Below are 19,672 nucleotides of genomic sequence, written 5' to 3'. Positions count from 1 at the left end.
TTGAAATCATGTAGCCACGGTGGAAAACAGTGCCAATTCCAGTGAAGATTAAACTTAAGATATGACCCGGCAGTTCCACCCAGAGTATACGTGTATGAAAAATGAAAAATTGCATCCACTGAAAAAGAATATATGGGGGTCTAAGGTATTGCACATAAAATGTAGAAAGCAGAAATAACATGAAGGTCTATCAACGAATAAAATGTGGTATATCACGACTATGAAGTGTCATTCACCAATAAAAAGAAATGGAGTACTGAAAGACAAGCTGTAGCAGCAACCTTAAGAACAGCATGCTAGTGGAATGTGCCAATCCTAAAGATAGAAGTGTTATAAAGCTCCATTTTTATGAAATGTTTAGAATAACCAGAAACATGGCAGATTTGTGGTTGTTTAGATGTGGTAGTTTGGATAAAATACGGCCCCTATAGGCCGACAAAGACTGGTACTGTTAGGAGCTGTGGGGCCTTGTTGGAGGAAGTGTGACTTTGTTGGAGGAAGTGTATCCCTAGTAGGTGGGCTTTGAGTTTTAAGATGTCCAGTGTGGCTTACTTTTACTTCCAGCTTCCTGCTAATCCAGACGGAGAACTCAGCTCCTTCGCCAGCACCGTGTTGCCATGCTTCCAGCCGTGATGAAAATGGACTAAACCTCTGAAACTATAAGCCAATCCCAATTAAATACTTTCCTATGTAAGAGTTGCTCATGGTCATGGTGTCTCTTCACAGCAAAAGGAACCCTAACTAAGGCATTAAGAATATGAGAATAAAGGTATGGGGTTCAGGGTATGACCCCTAAAGGCATGGGGCTTCTCTTTTTACTGATTCAACTATTCTACACTTGATTGTGAGGATGGTTGAAGGCTCCATGAACAGACTAAAATCCATGGACTGGTATCCTTAAAATGGCTAAGTGTCATGCTATAGGAATTATATCTCATTTGCCAAAACCAGTCCAATTTAATGAACTCCCAGAATTATCTCCTCTTCCCTTCCTTAGACAAGACTTCTGTCTTCTTGTATGTTGGAAATAGTAATGTCTAAAGAGGAACATGAATATCTAGTAAATGAATCTGTGTTGAAGTTTTACTGAAATACCCAGATTTCAATAGGAACATGTGTGCATAACACAAATATGCATCTTGGTATATTCAAATTTTAGATACACATTTTTTACAATAAAAGGCCTGGACTGCTATTCAACAGGTTGAGTATTCTCTCATTTCAGTCAATCACAGCCAGTTTTTCAACAATCTCCCTCAGGGTTTTATGAGCAGGACCAATTAGGCAGTATTGCTTTATTGGATTGTTAAGGTCTGCCAACAGTTTGGTGAATTACACAGCTGTCACATCAGATCCTGAGTGATTGTCAGCAGAAAGACAATAACAGTAGTACACACACAGTATACAAATCACAGGGGAAAAAAACAGAAGAGCCTCATTGTTGTAAAGTATTTGGGAAATGATTATGGGAAAGGAGAAACATACATTAACTTCCCAATATATTATGAGGGCTGTCAATCAAGAACAGAATAGAAGAGGTTCAGAGGGATGGCTCAGTAAACAAAGTAGTTGTGGAGCAAATGTGAGGGCCTAAGTTCAAATCTGCAGAATTCACATAAATCTGGATGTAGTACAGCATGCCCACAATCCCAGCACTGCTAAAATGAGATGAAAGGAAAAGCCAGGAGAATTTCCAGAAGCTCATGATCTAGCTAGCCTGGCATATGCAATATGTGAGGAACAAGTTATCCTGTCTCAAACAAGACTGAAGTCAAGTGCCTTCGCCTACCCAGTAGAGCATCAAAGGGTACATACATTTCCTATACCCTACTGGCCAAGACACTCATAGAAATTAAAAGACAAAGACACTAAGATATAAATAACTACATCTGTCTCTACAGATTTATGATGATAACTTCCTACTTCAGTTAAGATTTTCTTAATTTATGGAGATATGTGTGATTATAGGCCCTCTGAGAAGTACATTTTGAATGCTAAAAAGGGGTTTTAAATGTGCAAAGAGTTTGCTAGGGGAAACATTTGTGTGGAAGGAAATGGCAGGTGGAGGAAAGCAGGTGTGAAGAGAGGCTAGCAGAATCATCAGAAAAACATACTTTCACTGAAAGACAGACAGAGGGACACCTGGGGAGGAACCTCCTAGACTGCTAAACAGTCTAATAAAGTTTGGATAAGGCTGTTCAAAGGCTAGTGAAACACAGGTCACGATGGAAACCCATATCTCTCTAGAGCAGGTTCACTGCTGCATCTCTGACTCCACCCCCCACCCCTCAGAGAGCTTGGAAGAAGCATGATAGGGCACACAGAAAGGAATGCTTTTGAGAGGAATTCGGGGATTTGGTTGAGTCTGCTCCCTGTAGCTAAAGATCTGCATAAGATCATAACATCTTCTCATCATTTATTGTCAAAAGTCCCCCAACCACAGAAGAATCTAACCTATGTAATGTTCTCAAAAGTCAATAAATAATAACAATTGCTATTGAAAAAAACACACTGAGAGAAAATTATTTGCAGCCATGCAATTTGCTTTGGTAATTCCAATTATGTAATATTGCTTACTAGATGTGGTAATAGTCCTCTTTTCCCTATACCAACTACTTTGCCACGAGATTTTGCCATCCTCCTAGCAAAATGGTATCTTTTCATTCTCCAATACAGATTAGCTCTGTCAGTAGTACTGGTCAGTAGAATGCAATAAGCAAATCATGAGCTTTTTCTATGCCAAAATATCAGGAGGCTTTTATGAGAGTTACTATTCTTTCTGTTCTGTTTCTCCCCCATTAAGAATACGACTAGCCTGGCCCTATATGATCTAGGCATAGGAAAAGGCTTCCTGACTAGGCCTCCATTTGCCCAAGAAATAAGGACAAAATGATACATGGGACTCAAGAAAACTAAAAAGCTCCTCAAGAAACAACCTGGTGAAGAGAAAGCCCATAAATAGGAAAGACTCTTTGCCAGTTATACAACTGACAGAGAATTACTATCCAGAACATATGAATAACTCAAATAAAAGGGAATAATATATAAATGTATAAATAACTCAAATAACAGAGAATAAATACGTAAATTACTCAAATAACAGAAAATCAAGAAAAAAAGAGCAACAACAACAAAAATAACCCTTTCAAAAAAACAATAGGCCTGGGACCTGAATAGAGAGTTCTCAAGAGAAGAAAAATAATGGCTAAGAAATGTCTCAAAAAATGTTCATTGAAGCTGGGCGTTGGTAGTGCACGCCTTTGATCCCAGCACTCGGAAGGCAGAGGCAGATGGATCTCTGTGAGTTCAAGGCCAGCCTGATCTACAGAGCAAGTGCCAAGACAGTTTTCAAAACAATACAGAGAAACCCTGTCTAGAAAAACCAAGAAAAGATGTTCATTGTTTCTTGCTATTATGAAAATTCAAGTCAAAACAACTTTGAGAGTATATCTCATCCCACTTAGAATGGCTAAGAGCAATAGAATAACTGACACCCAATGCTCAAGGGGATGTGAAGATATGCCAGTCCTCATTCGCTGTGGATGGAATTGCAAACTTACACAGCTACTTTGGAAATCAATGTGAAGAATTCTCAAAAAGCTAAAAGTAAATCTATCATATGGCCCAGGTATCCCACTCCTTGGCATATGTCCAAAAGAACTTATTGTACTCTGTAGACATTTGCTCAGTCATGTTCATTTCTGGTCTAGTCACAATAGTTAGGACAGGGAAACACCCTGCATTCCCTTCATTTGTCCAACGAATAATGAAAATGTGGTACATATATGCTATTGAATAACATTCATCTGTAATGGAAGAAATGAAATTCTGATCTTTGTGGGTAAATGGCTGAAACTGGAGAAGGTCATATTGAGTGAGGGTAACTTAGATCCAGAAAGATAAATGACAAAGGTTCTCCCTCTCTCATTGGAGGTTGCTAGTACCAAATCTTTATCATAAATATGTATTATGGAGTAACTACAGAAACAAGGAAATTTTAAATAGACTGTTGCAAGGGTAGGAGAGATAGCAGAATAGCCAGGTACATGTGATCTGATTGGGGAAAACCAGAGAGAGGGCTTGAACTAAGAATGGGAAAGGAGATAAATCAGAAGAATGAGGGAGGAGTAAACTAATAATAAGGATGTCTGAAAAAGTTATAAGTATATCTACCTTAAAGCCCCTATAATAAAGATAAATCTCTAATGTATAAATATACCACATTTTCTTTATCCATTCTTCAGTTGATGGGCATCTAGGTTGTTTCCAGTAACGCAGCTATGATCATAGTTGAGCGAATGACCCTGTGGTATGATTGTGTAACCTTTGGATATATGACCAAGAATGAAAAGAATCTTAGCAATAGCGGACAGGGTCTGAATGGTCCTTCCCCTTTAACCAGATTAGTGATTACCGTAATTGTCATCATAAAACTTACATCCGGTAACTGATGGAGGCAAATACAGTGACCCACTGCCAAGCACTGAAGTTGAAGAGAGGGAGGGGGGATCATATGAACAAGGGCAGTCAAGAGCATGATGGGGAAAACCAAAGAGACAGTTGACCCAAGCTAGTGTGAGCTCACAGATTATAAACTGACAGCTAGGGAACCTGCATTGGATGGAATTAGACCCTCTGAATGTGGGTGACAGTTAATGTGGGGGGCTGGCAATAGGGCCAGTACCTATCCTAAATGCATGGAATCCATTCACTATGGTGGGATACCTTGCTCAGCCTTGATGGGGCGGGGGTGGGGAGGCTTGGTGTGCCAGTCTTTATTAATTTCCCAAGGAAGGCCTTACCCACTCTGAGGAGCAGGTGGGGGGGTGGGAAGGGGTGAAGGTAGAGAAGGACAGGAGAAGGGGAGGGAGAGGGAACTGGGGTTGGTATACAAAATGAAAAATTAAAAAAATAAAGTTTTTAAATAAAAAGATAAATCTGTGTTTAAATATACATATATTGCTTATGTAAAAACTTAGCATCTAGGCTGACAAGCTTCCTTCGAAAGCCAAAGACCATATATAACAAAAACACCAAGAGGCACGACAAGCCCTCCTTTGATTGTTGGCCAGCATTGTCCAAGAGACTCCATAAAACATTACAGGCTATTGTTACATCCCTCGGTTGCCCCAGAGGTGGAAAGTAAGTCCCTATTGCCGAAGACAACACGAATTTCAGAAGCAGGGCTCAGAAACATCCAAGCTAGAACTGATCTGAATGCTTCCTCCCTGAAAACTAGCTGTCTTGTTATCAGAAGACATCATGCAAGCTTCCAAAGAAAGGAAGCTCAATTAAGGTACCTGTGAATCATAAAAACAACCAGAATGGCAACATACACTGAGGGTAGTGTAGTGTCGTGAATACCTTGATCATAACCAACAGCTCCGTAATTGGACTTAAGACATGTTCAACAAGAGGGAAACCATGTCTAGTCCTGGAAACCTAACCAATTACCGTGGTTATTGGAATAGAACCTACAACCACCACTTTACTAAAGTAGCATAATCTCTAACTGCATTCAATATATTTGCTCTTATATCTCATTAAGGAAACCTCTTTTTGCAACAGAGACCATTACAGAAAAACCACAACCAGTAAAAATATAGAATTGTAGAGCCCAGTCCAGTGGACCTATCTTCAGTACAACTCCCACACCTAAGGCTCAGGGAACAATGCAGAGGAGGAGGCAGAGAGATTGTATGGGTCAGAGAATCAGGGAGTTTGTTGTAAAATTGTGTCTCCTAGTAATTTCAAAAGCTACACTCAGAGTGCCACCATCATGACTGCCTAAATGTGAGCTGAACAAGGACACCAAAGACAGGTATGCAAAAAGTAATAAAAATACAGAAAATAATAAAAAGGCCAGTACAATGACCAACCTGCGTCTCAGCTATTTGCCTGAAAGTATGAAGAAAAATGACCACTCACTGAGACATGCTTATCCTATATAGCCCTAAATGATTTTAATTTCTCTTGGACTTTCCCATCACACAGATAAAGCTGAAATATCCAAGTACAGCTCATGTGCCAATAATTGAGCAAGGTCAGTCTATAGATGAATATTTAGAAATAAAGTGATTATGGTGAAAGGCTATTATCACATGATGTGTTCCTCAGCACAATGGTGCTGAGAATAAAAGGATTTCCACAAGCAGAGGAATGAAACAAGATCATCATCTCTCATCCTCAACAATAATTAAGGCATAATGCATCAGGGACCTTATTATCTATTTGAAACTCTAAAACCATTTGAGGAAAACATGCATAAAATACTTCAGGATATAGTCATGGATTTTCTGAACTGAAATCAAATAGCACAGGAAATAATTGAAGTACTGACAAATGGGATTGCATGACATTAAGAGACTACTACACAGAAAAGAAAACAAAAAGCACAATAGAACATCTTCAAGACTGAGGGAAATGCTACTAGATGCACATTAGACAGGGAATTAACATTGAGGACATGTAAAACCAACCAAATTAAGGAACAATAAAAAATGCCTTTCAACATATGACAAACCAAACTTACGTTCTCAAAAAAAAAAGAAACACAAGTGTATCTTTCAAGATGTTCAATACTCTTAGCCATAAGAGAGATATAAATTAAAACAATTTTAGAGTCCATCTCCCCCAATCCGAGTGGCTACTATCAACTAAAATGACAACAAATGCTGGCAAGGATGTGGAGAAAGGGGAGGTTTTATTTATTGATTAGTTGGAGTTCAAACATGCCAGTCAATATGGAAATCCACATGGAGGAGTTTCAATATCCAAAGGTTCATATTCTATGTCTTTTTTTTTGTATTTCTTTTTATATATATATATATATTTTATTTTCCAGTTTAAATTTAGATAAGAAACGAGGTTGCTTCACAAGTCAGTTCCAGGTCCCTCTCCCATTCCCTCCCCTCCTCCCGTGCCCTCTCCCCAACCCCCCCCTGTTATCCCCTAATTCCCCCAGGGAGGGTGAGGCCCTCCATGGGGGTGTCCATAGTCTGTCATTTCATATAGGGTGGGGCCTAGACCCTTCCCCAAGAGTTCAGGGTGAGAGTGCACCTCACATTGTTCTATGGGAGTCCAAAGTCCGTGTGTATACTTGGGATGGGTACTGATCTGCTGCCCAAGGCTCAATAGATTCCCTAGGCCTCCTCACTGAAACCCAGATTCAGGGGGTCTTGATCAGTCCCATGCTGGATTCCCAGGCTGATGCCTGGGATTTCAAGAGTTAACCTTTGTCTGGTCAGCTGTTTCTGGGGGTTAAACCAGCCCAGTCTTAATCCCTTTGATCATCAGTCCTCCCTCTCTGTTACTGGCTTTCTTGAGTTCAGCTCAGTACTTAATCAAGGGAGTCTGCCTCTTTTTCGATCAGCCACTAAATGAAGTTTCTGTTTCCCAGACTCTCTGGCCATAGGATTGTAGGCTGGCACTCTCCAGATCTATGTCTAAAATCCATATATGAGAGAGTACATGCCATGTTTCTCTTTTTGTGACTGGGTTACTTCACTCAGGATGGTTTCTTCTAGTGTCATCCATTTGCCTGCGAATCTCATGATTCCATTATTTTTTTCTGCTGAATAGTACTCCATTGTGTAGATGTACCACATTTTCTCTATCCACTCCTCTGGTGAGGGACATCTAGGTTGCTTCCAAGTTCTGGCAATTACAAATAAAGCTGCTATGAACATAGTGGAACAGACATCTTTGTTATATGAATGGGCATCTTTTGGATATATGCCTAAGAGTGGAGTTGCAGGGTCTTGTGGTAGGTTTATTCCCATTTTTCTGAGGAATCTCCATACTGCTTTCCAAAGTGGCTGAACCAGTTGGCACTCCCACCAACAATGGAGGAGTGTCCCCCTTTCACCACATCCTCTCCAGCATAAATTGTCATTGGTGTTTTTGATTTTAGCCATTCTGACAGGAGTGGGATGGTATCTGAGAGTTGTTTTGATTTGCATTTCCCAGATGGCTAAGGATGTTGAGCACTTTCTCAAGTGCCTCTCAGCCATTTTAGACTCCTCTATTGAAAACTCTCTATTTAGTTCTGCAGCCCACTTTTTAATAGGGTCCTTTGGTGTTTTGGAGACTTGCTTCTTGAGTTCTTTGTAAATTTTGGAGATCAACCCTCTGTCAGATGTGGGATTAGTGAATATTTTTTCCCATTCTGTGGGCTGCCTTTTTGTCTTGCTGACTGTGTCCTTTGCCTTACAGAAGCTTCTCAGTTTCAGTAGGTCCCATTTATTAATTGTTGATCTCACTGTCTGTGCTACTGGTGTTATGTTCAGGAAGCTGTCTCCTGTACCAATTCGTTCAAGGGTACCACCCACTTTCTCTTCTAAGAGGTTCAGTGTGGCTGGATTTATGTTGAGGTCTTTGATCCATTTGGACTTAAGTTTTGTGCATGGCGATAAACATGGATCGATCCGCATTCTTCTACATGCCAGTCTCCAGTTATGCCAGCACCATTTGTTGAAGATGCTTTCTTTATTCCATTGTATATTTTTAGCTTCTTTGTCAAAGATCAGATGTTCGTACGTGTGTGGGTTAATACCCGGGTTTTCAATTCGATTACATTGGTCTACCTGTCTATTTTTGTGCCAATACCAAGCTGTTTTCAGGACTATAGCTCTGTAATAGAGCTTGAGGTCAGGGATGGTGATGCCTCCGGACGTTGCCTTGTTGAACAGGGTTCTTTTGGCTATCCTGGGTCTTTTGTTTTTCCATACAAAATTGATTATTGTTCTTTCTAGGTCTGTGAAGAATTGTGCTGGGATTTTAATGGGGATTGCATTGAATCTGGAGATTGCTTTTGGCAGGATTGCCATTTTTACTACATTGACCCTACCTATCCAAGAGCATGGGAGATCTTTCCATTTTCTGAGGGCTTCTTTAATTTCTTTCTTTAAAGATTCAAAGTTCTTACAATACAGGTCTTTCACTTGTTTGGTTAGCGTTACCCCAAGGTATTTTATGTTGTTTGTGGCAATTGTAAAGGGTGATGTTTCTCTGATTTCTCTTTCAGCCCTTTTATCATCTGTATATAGTAGGGCTACTGATTTTCTTGAGTTGATCTTGTAGCCTGCCACTCTGCTGAAGGTGTTAATCAGCTGTAAGAGTTCCCTGGTAGAGTTCTTTGGGTCATTGATGTAAACTATCATATCGTCTGCAAACAGTGAAAGTTTGACCTCTTCCTTCCCAATTTGTATCCCCTTGATCCCCCTTTGTTGTCGTATGGCAATAGCTAGAACTTCATGTTGAAAAGGTATGGAGAGAGTGGACAGCCTTGTTTTGTTCCTGATTTTAGAGGAATTGCGTTGAGTTTCTGTCCATTTAGTTTGATGTTGGCTGTTGGTTTACTGTATATAGCTTTTATTATGTTTAAGTATGTCCCTGTTATCCCAGATCTCTCCAAGACCTTTATCATGAAGGGGTGTTGGATTTTGTCAAAGGCTTTTTCAGCATCTAGTGAGATGATCATGTGATTTTTGTTTTTCAGCTTGTTTATATGGTGGATTACGTTGATGGATTTTCGTATGTTGAACCATCCCTGCATCCCTGGGATGAAACCTACTTGATCGTGGTGAATGATTGTTTTGATGTGTTCTTGGATCCGATTTGCCAGTATTTTATTGAGTATTTTTGCATCAATGTTCATGAGGGATATTGGTCTGAAGTTCTCTTTCTTGGTTGTATCTTTGTGTGGCTTGGGGATCAAGGTTATTGAAGCCTCATAGAAAGAGTTTGGCAAAGACCCTTCTGCTTCTATTGTGTGGAACACTTTGAGAAGAATTGGTATAAGCTGTTCTTTGAATTTCTGGTAGAATTCTGCACTGAGGCCATCTGGACCTGGACTTTTTTTGGTTGGGAGACTTTTGATGACAGCTTCTATTTCCATAGGGGTTATAAGTCTATTTAAATTGCTTATCTGTTCTTGATTTAGTTTTGGCAAATGATAGCTGTCCAGGAAGTCATCCATTTCCTTTAAATTTTTGAATTTTGTGGAGTACAGGTTTTCAAAGTATGACCTAATGATTCTCTGGATTTCCTCAGAGTCTTCCTGTTTTTTGGTTATTTACCAAATTCATTTCTTCATCAAATATTTAAAATGCAATGGGATGTATACAATACAAACTATCTACATGTTTGAAATGTATGCATACTTTAAAATCTAGATGCATACATTTAGTAGTTATTCTTCCCACAATTACCTAGAAGTTCCTTAAACTCAGCTTTTGCTTGGCCATAAAAAAATAGAAAAAAATGGAAGAAAACACTGTATATTACTTTTCCCCCTAAATTCAAGAAAGGACATAAAATTCATGTTTTACTGGATATTTTTATTCTTGTCATACTTGCATTTTATGGAAAAATAGTATATTGACTTTTAAAAGTATTAATGTTGTCACTGTGCCCAAATTTGCCTCGTGCCAACCTACAAGAGTCAGGAAGAATTCTGTTTCAGAAAGATTTCATATTTTGAGATTGACAATCTTCCAGAAATATCAGAACAGGCTTGATTGTCGTTCAATGCCAAAAAATAAACACTTTAAATGGCATTTTTTAAACATTTAAGGCCTCAGGATTAAAACTATATAGGAGTATTTTTTCTGTTAAAGATCTTTCATTCAAAGTAGGATGGGATATTTAAATCCTTCATTAATTTTTGAATAAGTCAACACAAAGACTAAGATGTGAGCAACATGAAAGTTCCTAAATTATGTGCATTCTTTGAAAATTTATCAAAGCTACTTACCATGTTTAAAGAAGAATTTAGACTTGGGAGATAAGTCCTGGTAGAGTGCTTTGGGAGCATGTCAAAAGCCCTAGGCTCAGTCCTTAGTTCTGCAAAATAATAACAATAAATAAAAAAGAAAATCTAAAATCCTACCAAGAAAAAGTATTCACCCATTTCTTATCTCTGACATCACATGGTGGTTATACAGGATATCACACCAAGTTCCAGACAGAATATACATAACTTCAGGATCAATTCATTCCAGGACTCGTGAATTAACTAATATGACTGCAGATCTCATTGTGAGAGCAAATTCTTATTCATATACTCCATATTCAATGTCATACTGCATGTGAACTCCCATTAATTTATTATCACTCCAGCATTCCATCAAAAAGATCATCTGATAATTTCTCTAATGTTACCAAATCAATCAAGCAAGTAACAAAGCATTGTGTGTAGTCTGAACCCTAATGCTATACAAATCATTTGAATTGTTTTTCTCATTTTTAAAATTTATTTATTTACTTTACATCCCCACTGCAGTTTCCCCTCTCTCCTCTCCTCCCAGTCTTGCCCCTTTCAATCTCCCCTCTGCCTCCATCCCCCTCCATTCCATTTCTTTGTGTTATCTTAGCACTTTGAAGAGTTAAAATAAACAAAGTACTAAGCTAGAAATTACAAAGTTCAAATTCTGGTGTACCAATCCTGGACTCTAATAGACTTCTCCTTTTCTCTGTATCATACTGGGGTGGGTGAAAATTGAACTTTGTTACAGAGCCAAGGTCTACAGATACCATAGAATAAGAAATATGATTTCTCACTGTGCTATTAGATCTGATGCTATGGTTCTTTCTAACGATAACCTCTGTTAAAAGCAACAGGCAATCCACTCTGCTAGGAAATCGATGGATAGTGATAAATTCTAAAATATAATATTGAAATAGTCAATCAAAGACTCCTAAGAAGTTATGAATGTTAATGTTCTCAGAGAATACACTGAAGAAAGAAAGCTGCTTTCAACAGTGACATGTTTTACCCATTTGTTCAACCCCCACCAAGAGGCTCTCAAATTCTTCTGAGTACATTTCTAACATCCAACACTAACTTCCTCCAACCTCATACCAAAGCATGAAGTCGTTCATATTCCCTTACCATGACTCTTCCCAATCAGTGCATTTTTATATGCTCTCACCCAAGGCAAAGAAATGTGTAAATGGATGTGATTGGCATCTTGAAGAATTTGAGTCATCACCCTGAGCTGTAAGGTTCCTTGTGAGCAATGGGAGTTATATCAAATATAGAAACCCATTAGCAGTTTTGTCTCTTGCCAAGAGTACTTAGCTTTCAAAATGGAATCTTGAAGCCTCCTTGTACCCTGCATGACCCTTCCTTTCTGGGGTTGCAGTGGCAGATCTTTTGAAGCCATCTAGCTAAGCTGCATAATATTATAATTATACTGTCACCTAAGGAGATTTCACAGAAAAATTAATGAAACACCACTCACCTCAGACAAGCTGAAGCTTGGAGCACTCTCCTGGGGTTCACTTCTGTATCAAATTTGTCTTAAAGAAAAAGAAAGAAATCTCAAATCCTCACGTAAAGTACAGTTCAAGGAAACAATTTCATTAAATGTCTTTCTCTCTTTTTTTCTTTAATTTTGGGATGGTTTATTTCTTCTTGTTTCTCATAGACAGAGCTCTGTCCCACTAAAAATCATTAGAAAAATTATAAAGAGAAAATAAGAAGGCACACAATGCCATATCTTAAAAATATTCAGTAACCCTCATTGGTCACCATATAATTGCAAGGTACAAAAGCGGTTAATTAATTCTTTGGAGATCTCAAAAGAAAATGTGCTCTCTCAGATGCAGCATAGAATGTGCTTTTTAAGATTACATTCTGAAATTTGAATACCCTTATCTAGGTTTGGGTTGCAGGAATACAAAATGCACAGTAATGTCCAAAAAGCATTACATTTCAATAATATTTGCATTCTCTCAGAATGAGTCCTCTTGGTATCACTTTTAAGTAAATGAATAGGAAGGACATGCATTTACCCTTTATAACCTCCCCAGTCTTCTGTGAATTTGACATCTGTCTTCTATATGCCCCTTTATTTAGCCACTCACTGTTATTCGATTGCTCATTTTGCCCTAATATATCCAGTATGTCAGATTTCCAAACATGTAGTCATTTGACTGCATTTTATTAATTTTTGGAGGGGGAGTTTCAAGGCAGGGTTTCTCTGTGGCTTTGGAGGCTCTCTTGGAACTAGCTCTTGTAGACCTCGAACCCACAGAAAACCGCCTGCCTCTGCCTCCCCGAGTACTGGAATTAAAGGCATGTGCCACCACCATCCAGCAGTTTGATTGCATTTTAATATTTATATTACAGAAAATATTTCCACTTAAAGGGAAGCTAATACTGAAATCTAACTACTGTGCCATGACCAGATTGAGGTGATGTGTGACTACCTCTTCTACAGCCACTGGCCTCATTACCCAGTGCAGAAACCAAACTTGTCCTTATTCATTGGCTAGTGTGACAGATAATTGATACTGAATGTCAATTTCTTGGGATCTGGAATTATTTAGGAGACAAGCCTGTGGGCACACATGGCAAGGGTTCTCTAGGTTAGATTTGTTTCTGGGCACGCCTGTGAGAAGTTATCTAGAATAGGTTAACTGAGGTGGAAAAAACGCATATTAACTGTGGGAAGCACCACACACACCCCCAGCTGGGGTCTAATTGAACAAAAATAAGAAAGGGCATTGAGCACTGGCATGTATCTCCCACTGTTTGTCAACTCTAGATTCAGTGTGCAATGCTTTATCTCTTGATGCCTTGGTCTCTCCACCATGGTGAACTGTAAACTAACTATGAACACAAGCATACCTTCCTTCCTTGATTTTTTTCATGTATTATATCAGGGTAAGCAGCAAGAAAAGCACCTAGGCCAGCTAAATGTCATCCTCGACCTCTTATTTTCTAGTACTTGCATTACAAATGCCTGACAATTACCATTGATATCTTATTTCACTTTAGATATGTAGACCACTATTATATTCTATCAATGATGAAACCATTTTGTCTTTGCACCTACTGTGTGACAAACATATGCTGCCTTCTAGGCACCAGGAATACAGAGGTAAACAAAATCATTTCACTTGTCTATAAAAAACAGGGTTTGGAGAGTTGATCACAGCATATGTTTAATTTTTAGTGTAGAGGTATTATGATTTCACTGACTCTAACAAAACTCACACTGAAATTAAACGCTTATTGGAAGATAGTTAGCAGTAGGATCAGAAGGGACTGCTGCGGATCAACTGGGTCATGAGGATCCTGCCCTTAGAAGTGGGTTAATCCTTCTGTGCATGAATAGATTACTGGGTTACAACAGGAGTGACCTTATTATACAAAAATGAGCTCTCTGGCTTCCTTCCTTTGTTTCATCATGTCCTCCTAATGCTGTGCGGCCAAAAGAACTTCATTGGATAAGAAAGAGATGCAAGTACCTTGGTCTTAGATGTCCAAACCATTTGCAAACTAAACTTCTTTCCTTTATAAATTTCTCCACCAGTGATGGGCTAAGTCTGGGTCATGTTTAAATATGGAATAGTTTTGAGCATAGTCATACATGGCAAAATATTTTTACACTTATAAATGAGTGTGAAATGACAGATACTGTGAAATCATTGAGTCTCTATCAATTGATTGATATTGAATGAATCATAGCATCTATGCTTTTGAAGAATGTGATATCAAAAATTGGGAAATGTTATTTACTTGGAACGAGGGGAAAGATCTTGGATTTGTTGTTTCTTGGGTGGAGGAAGTGGTTTATTACCGATCACAGGTTACAGACCGTTATGGAGGAAATCACCTAAGGGAATCAAAGCAGTAACTGAGGCAGAGGCCTTAGATGAATGCTACTAATTGCCTTGCTCTCCCTGACTTGCTCAGACTGCCCTCTTACACCATTTAAGATCTTCTGCTATGGGTAGCATCACTCTTGGTGAGCTGGGTCCTCCCACATCAACCATCAACTGGATCATCTTCTTCCCAAGTAAACTTGCTTTAGAAGGGGTCTACCTCTTCAGAAATGTATTTATTAATGAAAAATGGGGAAATTTTGTCTGTACCTCTAAACAAATAGGTTACTTAAGACTCTAAGACAGACTGTGACTATAATATTGACAATCGTCATAAAGCAGACTCCCCTCAGAAAGAATACTTAATGTCACTCATAAGTATGGCAGAATAGTGTGAGGATGTCTAATCCCTGTCCATGCTTAAAAATTACAAAGTCCAACTCAGCACCGGTGCCATGCCCCATATATCATAAATCCAAAACCAGCTGGATCTGGAAGCTGAGAGTTCATATCTTGAACCACAAACAGAAAGCAGAGGTTCAGGACTGAGAATGACAAGAGACTTTGAAACCCCAAAGCCTGCTCTCTGTGACACACCTCCTAAACCTATATACAGTATCACTAACCAGGAACCAGGTGTTCAGTATCAGAACCAATGGTAGCATTCTCATACAAACTCCCACATAGGCCTCCTTTATAGTAACCCACAGCTTTTACATTCCCCGTTATGTATGCAGACTGCAGCTGAGGTGAGGGATATGTGAAAGTCTAGTAAATGAGGAATTGGTACAAGGTTCTCTTATTTCTCCATTTGGGATTGAAAAACAAAAGACTCAGAAAAGAAAGCTATATGAAAGAAACATCTTCAAGGAGTCTGTGATGAAGGGCAGTTTCACCAACAACAGGCATTCCTAGTTACAGAGATGAACCCAAGGCGATCCTGAGAGAATGAACACCTTACATCTTTACTACCTACCTAAAGCACATTGTGAGCATTCAATAACTTATTCTTGTGTTAAGTAACTGTTGACAAATTTGGGCGATAAGAAAGGAGAAAAGGAAAGCCATTTCAAACCCCTTATCTGTAAATGGTGAACCACACAAAACTGTTTTATCTAAACCCAGGCAAACATAGAGAATTCATACTACCTCCAAATTTTGTTCTTTTCTCAGCTTCAGTCCAGCATTTTTACCGTGCCAATTGTCCCCAGCCATAATACTTTCATACCTATGTCTTTCTCCATTTTTATTTTTTTCACTAATTCATGCCTCCAGTTTACTACAACCTTCGAAGATAAAACTTTAACGACTGAACTGCCAGCTCTTAGGAGAATGCTCAGAAAGAAGAAATAAAATCAGTCTACACACTAGAGAAGGGCAGAAAGGTAGCACAAGACCATAAATCTTAAAATATGGATGAATCTATTTTTATGAAAAATATATGAAGACTGTGAAGTGGAGGCAAAATGGGATTCATTTTCAATAACAATGTGCCATGACCTTAATGCCCCATTCATCTGTACTTTCCCAGGACACACAACAAGTGGTACTTAAAATGCATTTATCGCCTCTCCAGAGAGAATTCAACTTCTGAAGCATTAAAGAGTGCCTGCCAATGAGAAGGGATTCACTGAGGATTTAACAATTTGTGGATGTCTTCTTTCTGAATTCTAAGAACAAGATTGTTCGCTTCCCCACCCCACATTACATGCAGTGGACCAGTGAATTAAGCCACACTATCTTACATTGGAATTGCTGGCTGATATGATATTGCTTCCTTCATAATCCATGAGGAGGGGGTCATAGACAGTCTTTTTCTCTTGTAGTTCATCCTCCAACTTGGTATAAAGGTCATAAAAAGGCCATCCATTGGAACCACACCTGACAGAAGCTAAAGAAAATAAATGGGTTTATCCCCGTGACGAATGACACCCAGAATAGTATTGACATAAATGGGAATGTTTCCTGGTTACCTCCTAAGAACTTCTCATAATTTCTCTCAAAGTCATCAGACTGATTTGTAAACCCAGTGAATGTTTGAGTCCCACCCACTAGAAAAATAACCAGAACAAAACACACAAATCAAAGGGTTCTGGCCTAGAGAATGTGAATTAAGGTTTTTGCTGAGCTTATAGCAAAGGCATGTTTTAAGTAAAAGGTATCCCAACTTAACTGATGCTTACTGATAAGAAGATAGGTAAAAATTGATCAGAACCTGTCTGGGCAGGACCAGTATCAGTGTATTTTAAAAGTTCATTGGACTTTCAAGAGTCTAGCCATTTATAAAGTGTCCACTAGTGATATTTAATGGGAATCATTTATTAATGTTCTCTATGGATGCTGTACTGTTTATTTAATTAAGTGTGTGTGTGTGTGTGTGTGTGTGTGTGTGTGTGTGTGTGTGTATAGGAATAATGAGCAAGCATGCAAAAATCAGAGACCTCAGAGATCAACTCTCTAGCATTGGTTCACTCCTGGCTATTTGTTGGTCCCTGAGATTGAACTCAGGTCTTTGAGCCTATGTTAATACCTCTACCTGCTGAGCTATCTTGCTGACCAAAAAGGTGCGGTTTTTAAAATGTATATAAATAGTAACTCATTCCTTAAAAATGTTTAAGAGATATATTTTTGTAGGTGATTCCAAAGACAGAACCTAGAGTCTTGGCCATGCTAGGCAAGTGCTTTAAGGCTGAGCTATACCCATATATGTACACAATGTCCATGGTCCTATGGACAGTACAATTAAAACTCCATGTAACCTTGAACACCATCAAACACATAGGAAAACACTACATCGAAAGGCAAATCTAGCACCTTATGTTCACAACCCTGCAAATTCACCTCCTGCCCTTTGGTTTGCTTATAAATGGCTAAATTCTTATGATAAACATACTGCATCTTCTTAATATTCATATTGTTATGCTTCAAATTATGTTTCTGACCAGACTCTGTTAGTCAGAGAAGAAATGCAAATGACGTCTAGAACAGGAGAGAAAAGGTGGAGAGAAGGGAATGTTGTTTCCCAGACTGTCTTTATTGGTCCTTACACGTATACCTGGTGGGTTTTAGCCTCCCTCTCTTTCTTTTGAACATACCCCTCTTCTTCCTCAGGTACTAATTACCTTCATTAAGTGAGAGGTCAGCTAAACCACAGAAGCAGAAACTTACGGGACACCTCTTCAAAGGAACTTCTCTATCTCACAAAGGCTGCTAGATTTTCTGGGATTTTCCAATTAAATATTGGCCTGGTTTGTAGTTGTTTTTGGTTTTGTTTGATTTTTTTTAACTCTTCAGTCTTTGGGAATTCACTACCCAGTTCCCAAATAAGTATATAGAAACTTTTTCTATCTTATAAATGCCAAACTTAGCTTGCCTTTTTTTCTAGCCAATTTCTCTTAACTTAAATTATCCCATCTATCATTTACCTCTGGGCTTTTACCTTTCTTTATTCTAGATCTCTTTCTCTCCTTCTTACTCTGGCTGGCTGCATTGCTGGGTGGCTGGCCCCTGTCTTCCTCCTCCCATCTTTTCCTTTCTCCTCTCTCCCTTTCTTTCTCCTTCTATTTGTTCTCTCTGCCTGCCAGCCAGGCCTGCCTATCCTCCTTCTGCCTTGCTATTGACCATTCAGCTCTTTATTAGATCAATCATGTGTTTTAGGCAGGCAAAGTAACACAGCCTCACAGAGTTAAACAAATACAACATAAAAGAATGCAACACATGACATTTTTTGCACTATTAAATATTCCACAGCTTAAACAAACGTAACAAATCTTCAACCAATATTCCACACCACTGGTTAGTTTTGTTATCAACCTGATACCCTGATACAACTAAAACTTACCCTGGAAGAGGAAATTTCAGTTGAAGAACTGTTCAGATCAGACCAACCTATGGCCATGTCTGTGGGGAATTGTCTTGAATGATGTCAGAGAGCCTAAGAGACTATGATCAATATCACTCCTGAGAAGGTAGTCCAGGAGTCCTGAAAAGAAAGCTGAGCAAGACATGAAAATTAAACCAGTACATAGTTTCTGCTTCAGTTTCTATCCTGACTTCCCTCCAAAACTGACTGTTATCAGAAAGTGAGAGCCAAATAAACTTTTCTTCCCCAAGTTGTTCATGGTCATGGAATCTATCACATAAACAGATATCAAGGTAGAATAAATGTTTAGTGACCAGTCTTGCATTAACTTCTAGTGTCCTCTATTCTTGGTAACACTTGGAAATGCCAGTCTTTATGTCTAACAATTTTGATGATCATATGAAAGTACATAATTGTCCTTTGGCTCATCATACCATGTCAGACAGTGTTTGATCACTATACTCAAATGCCCAAGATAATCAATTATAAAGAAAAAAGGCTTATTGGGGTTGACACTTTTGGAGGTTCCAGTTAGTGATCAATTAGCCCTGCTGCTTTGTTCCTGTGGTGAAAAAGACACATCAGCCCATGAGAGTATTCAGCAGCAAACTGTATTAGGCAATAATACAGGAATCAAAAGGAAAATAAGGTCGCCGGGCGGTGGTGGCACACACCTTTAATCCCAGCACTCGGGAGGCAGAGGCAGGCAGATCTCTGTGAGTTCGAGGCCAGGCTAGACCGAAAGCCTGCAAAACAATACAGAGAAACCCTGTCTCATAAAAAACAAAAAAACAAAAAAAACAAAAAAAAAAAGGAAAATAAGGTCAAAGGATCCACATAGCTCTTAGGGAGTAGAGTCTTGACCTCAGGGACCAGAGAAACTCACATTAGTCTCAATTTCTCATCTTTAACTAATTCCATGCAGGGATCATAACATTAGCCCAGAGGATCTGGGGAAATGTCCAACACCCAAACTCCAGTAGTACCCATCCATTGCTATGGTGGGAGCATTTCTCTGAGTTTGCTGGTTACTTGACTATTAGTGCCTGTGAAATGCCCTTCTAAGTCATCCACTGGTTTTGTTTTCACATAAACATTTGGAATTGTTTAGAACACAAATGTAAGCTCTTGACTAATTATATTTTTGACACCCCAATAGAAATTTGTTGACTTGAAGCCTAGAGAAAGGGATCA

The 19,672-nt window shown here is 38.9% G+C and overlaps 1 long non-coding RNA gene across 2 annotated transcripts in view; it reads right to left on the bottom strand.

The window, feature by feature from the left end:
* LOC110341013 overlaps positions 1-19,672 on the bottom strand; it is a 328,392-nt gene that overhangs the window by 178,356 nt on the left and 130,364 nt on the right. Inside the window, exons 2-6 of one of the 2 annotated variants that reach the window (XR_002382893.2) lie at positions 18,458-18,610; positions 16,362-16,507; positions 12,246-12,303; positions 10,757-10,845; positions 10,323-10,435 (exon numbers count right to left, since the gene is read on the bottom strand). This is a non-coding gene — a long non-coding RNA (uncharacterized LOC110341013). Of the gene's footprint in view, positions 1-10,322; positions 10,436-10,756; positions 10,846-12,245; positions 12,304-16,361; positions 16,508-18,457; positions 18,611-19,672 lie in introns of those variants that run through there. The other variant, XR_002382892.2, reaches the window with a different exon arrangement.

Source organism: Mesocricetus auratus, unplaced genomic scaffold (assembly GCF_017639785.1).
Source record: "Mesocricetus auratus isolate SY011 unplaced genomic scaffold, BCM_Maur_2.0 Super-Scaffold_100027, whole genome shotgun sequence".
NCBI lineage: Eukaryota > Metazoa > Chordata > Mammalia > Rodentia > Cricetidae > Mesocricetus > Mesocricetus auratus.
This window is presented reverse-complemented; position numbering and strand designations above follow the sequence as displayed.